Source organism: Lepidochelys kempii, chromosome 20 (genome assembly GCF_965140265.1).
Source record: "Lepidochelys kempii isolate rLepKem1 chromosome 20, rLepKem1.hap2, whole genome shotgun sequence".
Lineage (NCBI taxonomy): Eukaryota > Metazoa > Chordata > Testudines > Cheloniidae > Lepidochelys > Lepidochelys kempii.
Window position 1 is genome coordinate 9,043,307 of NC_133275.1, and position 6,132 is coordinate 9,049,438.

Genomic DNA, 6,132 nt, shown 5'->3' on the forward strand with positions numbered 1-6,132 from the left:
AGTGGGGAAGGTGCCAGGGGGTTTAAGAAACAGAGCAGGTTGGAGAGCTACGGCCTGTGGAAACTCCAGGTCCCAGAATGCAGTGCACCACCTGCATCCACATGGCCAACCTGCATTGCCAGCTGGGATGTGTAGTTTGTGGGGGCAGCACTTTTGTATTGAGGCAGTTGCACTGTCTCCCCACTTCCCCCATCCAGCTGCACACTGGCAGTGGTGCCAGTTCCAAGCATGGCTTAAAAATTCTGCACTATAAGCATGGGCAGTGGGTGGAGCCCCCGGCTTCGCCCCTTCTGCCCCCCCCCACGGCCCGAGCCCCCTTCCCCCCACATGGCTGGAGCCCCGAGACCCTCTCCCCCTTGTGGCCAGAGCCCTGAGACCGCCTTCTCCATAAGTGAGTCCAGCTTGGTTCTCACTCGCTCTCTCCTTTAGGTTGCGCTGGCATAACCTTTTCAAGCTTTGTACCTGGGGACCCCCCAACCCCATCCTGACCAAGCACCCAGGAACCTCCCCACTCCAGAGCTACCACCTACCAATCTCCCTCCCCAAACCCACACAGGCTTAGCCCCTGCAAACCTCCCCCCAACCGCACCCAGACCTAGCACCTGGGACACCCCCAAGTGCCCCCCAGACCTAGCACCCATCAACCTCCCCCCAACCCCACCGATACGTAGAACCTGAAACGTCCCCAGTGCCCCCACAAGAGCTAAAAAATGTCTTGCTTAAAGTGACAGCTGCAATTTGCCCATAATCCTAGGACTCCGGGAACTGGGGCTGTAGGCAGAACCCACCCACTCCCCCTCCCCCTGCCACTTCCCGCTCGTGGGAGTCCCCAGCTCTGCTCTGGCCACCCCCGCCCATGCACCGCGGTGCCCCCCAATGAGTACCTGGCACACTCCTGCTCTCACGAAAGCTCCTTTTATTGCAGTCGCATGCCGGGAGGTGAGATCACACACAAGGAACAAAGGGGGAGGTTCTGTCATCTGCCACAACTGAGAACAGTCTAGAGTCCACCCTCTTTGGAACTCCCCTTCAGGTAGTTGAAAGCAGCTATCAAATCCCTCCTCATTCTTCTCTTCTGCAGACTAAATAATCCCAGTTTCCTCAGCCTCTCCTCATAAATCATGTTCTCCAGCCCCCTAATCATTTTTGTTGCCCTCCACTGGACTCTTTCCAATTTTTCCACATCCTTCTTGTAGTGTGGGGCCCAAAACTGGACACAGTACTCCAGATGAGGCCTCACCAATGCCAAATAGAGGGGAACGATCACGTCCCTTGATCTGCTGGCTATGCCCCGACTTATACACCCCAGAATGCCATTGGCCTTCTTGGCAACAAGGGCACACTGCTGACTCATATCCAGCTTCTCATCCACTGTCACCCCTAGGTCCTTTTCCGCAGAACTGCTGCCGAGCCATTTGGTCCCTAGTCTGTAGCAGTGCATGGGATTGCATAGGAGTGCATGTAGTGGGGGGAGGGATAGCTCAGTGGTTTGAGCATTGGCCTGCTAAACCCAGGGTTGTGAGTTCAATCCTTGAGGGGGCCATTTAGGGATCTGGGGAAAAAATGGAGGATTGGTCCTGCTTTGAGCAGGGGGTTGGACAAGATAATCTCCTGAGGTCCCTTCCAACTCTGATATTCTATGATTCTTCCATCCTAAGTGAAGCACTCTGTACTTGTCCTTGTTGAACCTCATCAGATTTCTTTTGGCCCAATCCTCTCATTTGTCTAGGTCCCCCTGTATCCTATCCCTACCCTCCAGCATATCTACCACTCCTCCCATTTTAGTGTCATCTGCAAACATGCTGAGGGTGCAATCCACGCCATCCTCCAGATCATTAATGAGCCATCAAGAATCATGACAGTACAAAGTATTGGTTAATGGCCCTATCACACCTGGGAAATGCTACCTTTGGGCTTGGAAGCTGAGGCCATGTCTACACTACACAATTAAGTTGACCTATGTTAGATCGATGTACAGCCACCACAGTAATTACTGTGGTTTTTCATGTCCACGCTACCTTCCTTCTGCTGGTCGTGTGTGTCCTCCCCAGGAGCACCGACTTATATGGGTGTGGGGGGGATGTGGGGGGATGGGGGAGGCAGCTGTGAGCTCCACATGGAACTGACAGGTGATGTAAGTAACACAGTGTCTACACAGACACTGCGTCCCCCCATAACTACACCGACCTAAGTGCAATGCCTCTCGTGGAGATGGAGTTATTAGGTCTGCAGTGGGTGACTTACAATGGCAGGAGCAATGCTGTAATGTGGACACTTACGGAGTTTGGTCGAGGGGAGCTGCCTTTGTCGACCTAACTCTGAAGTGTTGACCTGACCTGAATGAAGGAAATAAAACAGCGGTTCTCAAATGTTTAGTATTGTGACTCCTTTCACACAGCAAGCCTCTGAGTGCCATCCCCTATAAATCAAGTCCTCTAATGCTGTCGTAGTCCCAGGGCTGGCCTTCGGGAAAATGGTGCCCTGGGTGAACTTCTAGTTTGGTGCCCTTTCTTTGGAGGTGGAGTGGGGCTGGAGGCTGAGTGGGGTTGGAGGTGGAGCTGTGCTAGTGGGGCTCAGGCTGTTAGCCCTGACATATGTGGGGCTGACAGCTCAGGACCCCCATGTAATAATCTTGCCACCCCCAATTTGAGAACTCCTGAAATAAAACAAAGGCACAGGAAAATTGTCCATCTTTGTGGCTGTTTGAACTCTGAAGGGCCAGAGACTTGAAACTGAAGCCAGAGATCCCCAGAGGTTGCCCCCTGGGGTGCCCTGAAAGATGCTTTGAATTGACAGATCCCAACAACTCTGTCCCTCTCAGGAGTTAGATGGTAATTCATTGATTGTACATGTTCACTTGCTTTAACCTGTAAATGGTGCTCTTATTGCTTTTCCCTAGTTAATAACCCTTTAGACAGTTTATTACAGGATTGGCTACAGGTGCCGTCTTTGGTGCAGGATCAAGGGTACCAACTGATCTGGGGTAGGTGACAGATCTCTTGGGACTGGAAGTAACCTGAATGTTGTGTCATTTGTGGTGTAAGTGACCATTTATCACTAAGGCCAGTTTGTCTGGGTGGCAGGATAGACTGGAGAGTCTAAGGGGACTGGCTGTGACTCCATGGTAAGGCTCATATAGTGATCCAGGAGTTCACAGTTGTTACTGGCTTGGTGAAATCTAATTATAGAACACAGCACCAGCTTGTAGGAGCTGGAGGACTGCCCTGTTTTTGACAGTCTGCCGTGGGTTTGGCACTTCCGGTCATGGGCTGCTCCAGACAGTGTGACACCCCCCACCACCATCCCCTCCCGGCATGCCTCCCCCCCATCTCTACTCACAGGACTACCTCTCACAATCCATCCCCTCCCCAGCTGGCCTTCCCCCCCATCCCTGCCCTGCAGGTCTATATCCACCACCATCCTCGCCCAGCAGGCCTAACCCCCCACCACCACTATCCCCGCCCCAGCAAACCTAATCCCTGCCCACTGGCCTACCCCACTGCACACCACCCACTGCATGGAAGCCCTACCCGCCACAGGCCTTCCCCCTCCCACCATCCCTGCCCTGCAGGCCTATACCCCCATCCTCCTCGCCTGGCAACCCCCACCCCCACCCCTTTCCCACCCAGCAGGTCTGCCACCCATACCTCCCAATATGCCCCACCAGCTTCCAGGGCCAGCATCAGCTTTAGTCCATGGACCCTCTCTGTGTCGGGCCTTGACCCACCCTGGGCTCTGTGCTGGCAGCTAGGAGGGGTTTACTGCCAGTCAGGCCCCTGGGGCTACCCAGCTCTCCCAGAGCTGCTGCCACTCAAAAAATCACAGCAACACCAGCAGCACTGCTCAGATCCCACTGCCTGAAAACCCAGGCCCCTGGCACTTGAGCTTGGAGAATCTCCATTGGGCGTTAGCAGAATAGGGACTATGACAGTGAGGCAGTTCTGTCTGCATCCTGTAGAGGGCCATGCAAACACCTGCTGACATGCACACCATTCATTCATGCCTATGGGGAGGTGCTGTTTAAACCCAATGGCCTGCTACACCTTGGTGTGGCTATGACTGGCCACTGGTTTCTATGAGGGGCGTCCCAAGAAACTGAGGAACAGGTGATCACTCTTTTCAGCTGATGTTTTCTGGAGTGGTCACTGATTGCAGCTGCCTCAGTTTCTGGGGCCCAAGTAGAGATCCCTCGATTCTCAGAGAGTGCTGAGCATCCACAGCTCCCCCGCACTTGGAATCCCTGTAAACCAGGGTCTGGGTCCCAGCTCACTGAGCCAATGTCCCCTTCATTGGCTGTGACTGTCTGGTTGGCCCAGAGTCATGGGTTCCAGACGTGCCACATAGCCTGGGCCAGAGACTGGCCCCCAGAGATCGCGGCCGTGAACTCAATAGCTTCTGGTTGAACGGGAGTGGCTTTTTTGCCAAGAGACATCCAATCTGGATCCCAGTGATGGAGATGACATGGTAACCCTGGCCCTGGCACCCGCTGCAGCTGTGGTGGAAGAGGCAGCTGGACTGGAAAGGGCTGTGTGCAAGGAGCCCAGTCGCGAGGGGCATCGAGCGTCTGACTGGGGAGGGTGATGGTTGGGGCGCTGACAGAGGGATGCAGCTCGGGCTCCTAGGGAACAGGTGTGGCACCTGGGCGAGTGGCTGCCATTCATGGGTGGAGATTGATCAATGCAGCAGGGAAGCCAAGGAGCATTGCAAGCCAGAGACAGACACAAGCAGGACAGCAGGGGTGCAGCTGGATGTGGCAGCCTGGTCCAGTCCACACAAGAGATCCACTTCCTGGACACTACAGTGCTAATAAACAATGGTCACATAAACACCACCCTATACCGGAAACCTACTGACCGCTATTCCTACCTGCATGCCTCCAGCTTTCACCCTGACCACACCACACGATCCATCGTCTACAGCCAAGCTCTGCGATACAACCGCATTTGCTCCAACCCCTCAGACAGAGACAAACACCTACAAGATCTCTGTCAAGCTTTCTTACAACTACAATACCCACCTGCAGAAGTAAAGAAACAGATTGATAGAGCCAGAAGAGTTCCCAGAAGTTACCTACTACAGGACAGGCCTAACAAAGAAAATAACAGAACGCCACTAGCCGTCACCTTCAGCCCCCAACTAAAACCCCTCCAACGCATTATTAAGGATCTACAACCTATCCTAAAGGATGACCCAACACTCTCACAAATCTTGGGAGACAGGCCAGTCCTTGCCTACAGACAGCCCCGCAACCTGAAGCAAATACTCACCAACAACCACATACCACACAACAGAACCACTAACCCAGGAACCTATCCTTGCAACAAAGCCCGTTGCCAATTGTGCCCACATATCTATTCAGGGGACACCATCACAGGGCCTAATAACATCAGCCACACTATCAGAGGCTCGTTCACCTGCACATCCACCAATGTGATATATGCCATCATGTGCCAGCAATGCCCCTCTGCCATGTACATTGGTCAAACTGGACAGTCTCTACGTAAAAGAATAAATGGACACAAATCAGATGTCAAGAATTATAACATTCATAAACCAGTCGGAGAACACTTCAATCTCTCTGGTCACGCAATCACAGACATGAAGGTCGCTATCTTAAAACAAAAAAACTTCAAATCCAGACTCCAGCGAGAAACTGCTGAATTGGAATTCATTTGCAAATTGGATACTATTAATTTAGGCTTAAATAGAGACTGGGAGTGGCTAAGTCATTATGCAAGGTAGCCTATTTCCTCTTGTTTTTTCATAACCCCCCCCCCCCCCGATGTTCTGGTTTAACTTGGATTTAAACTTGGAGAGTGGTCAGTTTGGATGAGCTATTACCAGCAGGAGAGTGAGTTTGTGTGTGTATGGGGGTGGGGGGGGAATGTGAGAAAACCTGGATTTGAGCAGGAAATAGCCCAACTTGATTATCATGCACATTGTGTAAAGAGTTGTCACTTTGGATGGGCTATCACCAGCAGGAGAGTGAATTTGTGGGGGGGGGTGGAGGGTGAGAAAACCTGGATTTGTGCTGGAAATGGCCCAGCTTGATGATCACTTTAGATAAGCTATTACCAGCAGGACAGTGGGGTGGGAGGAGGTATTGTTTCATATTCTCTGTGTATATATAAA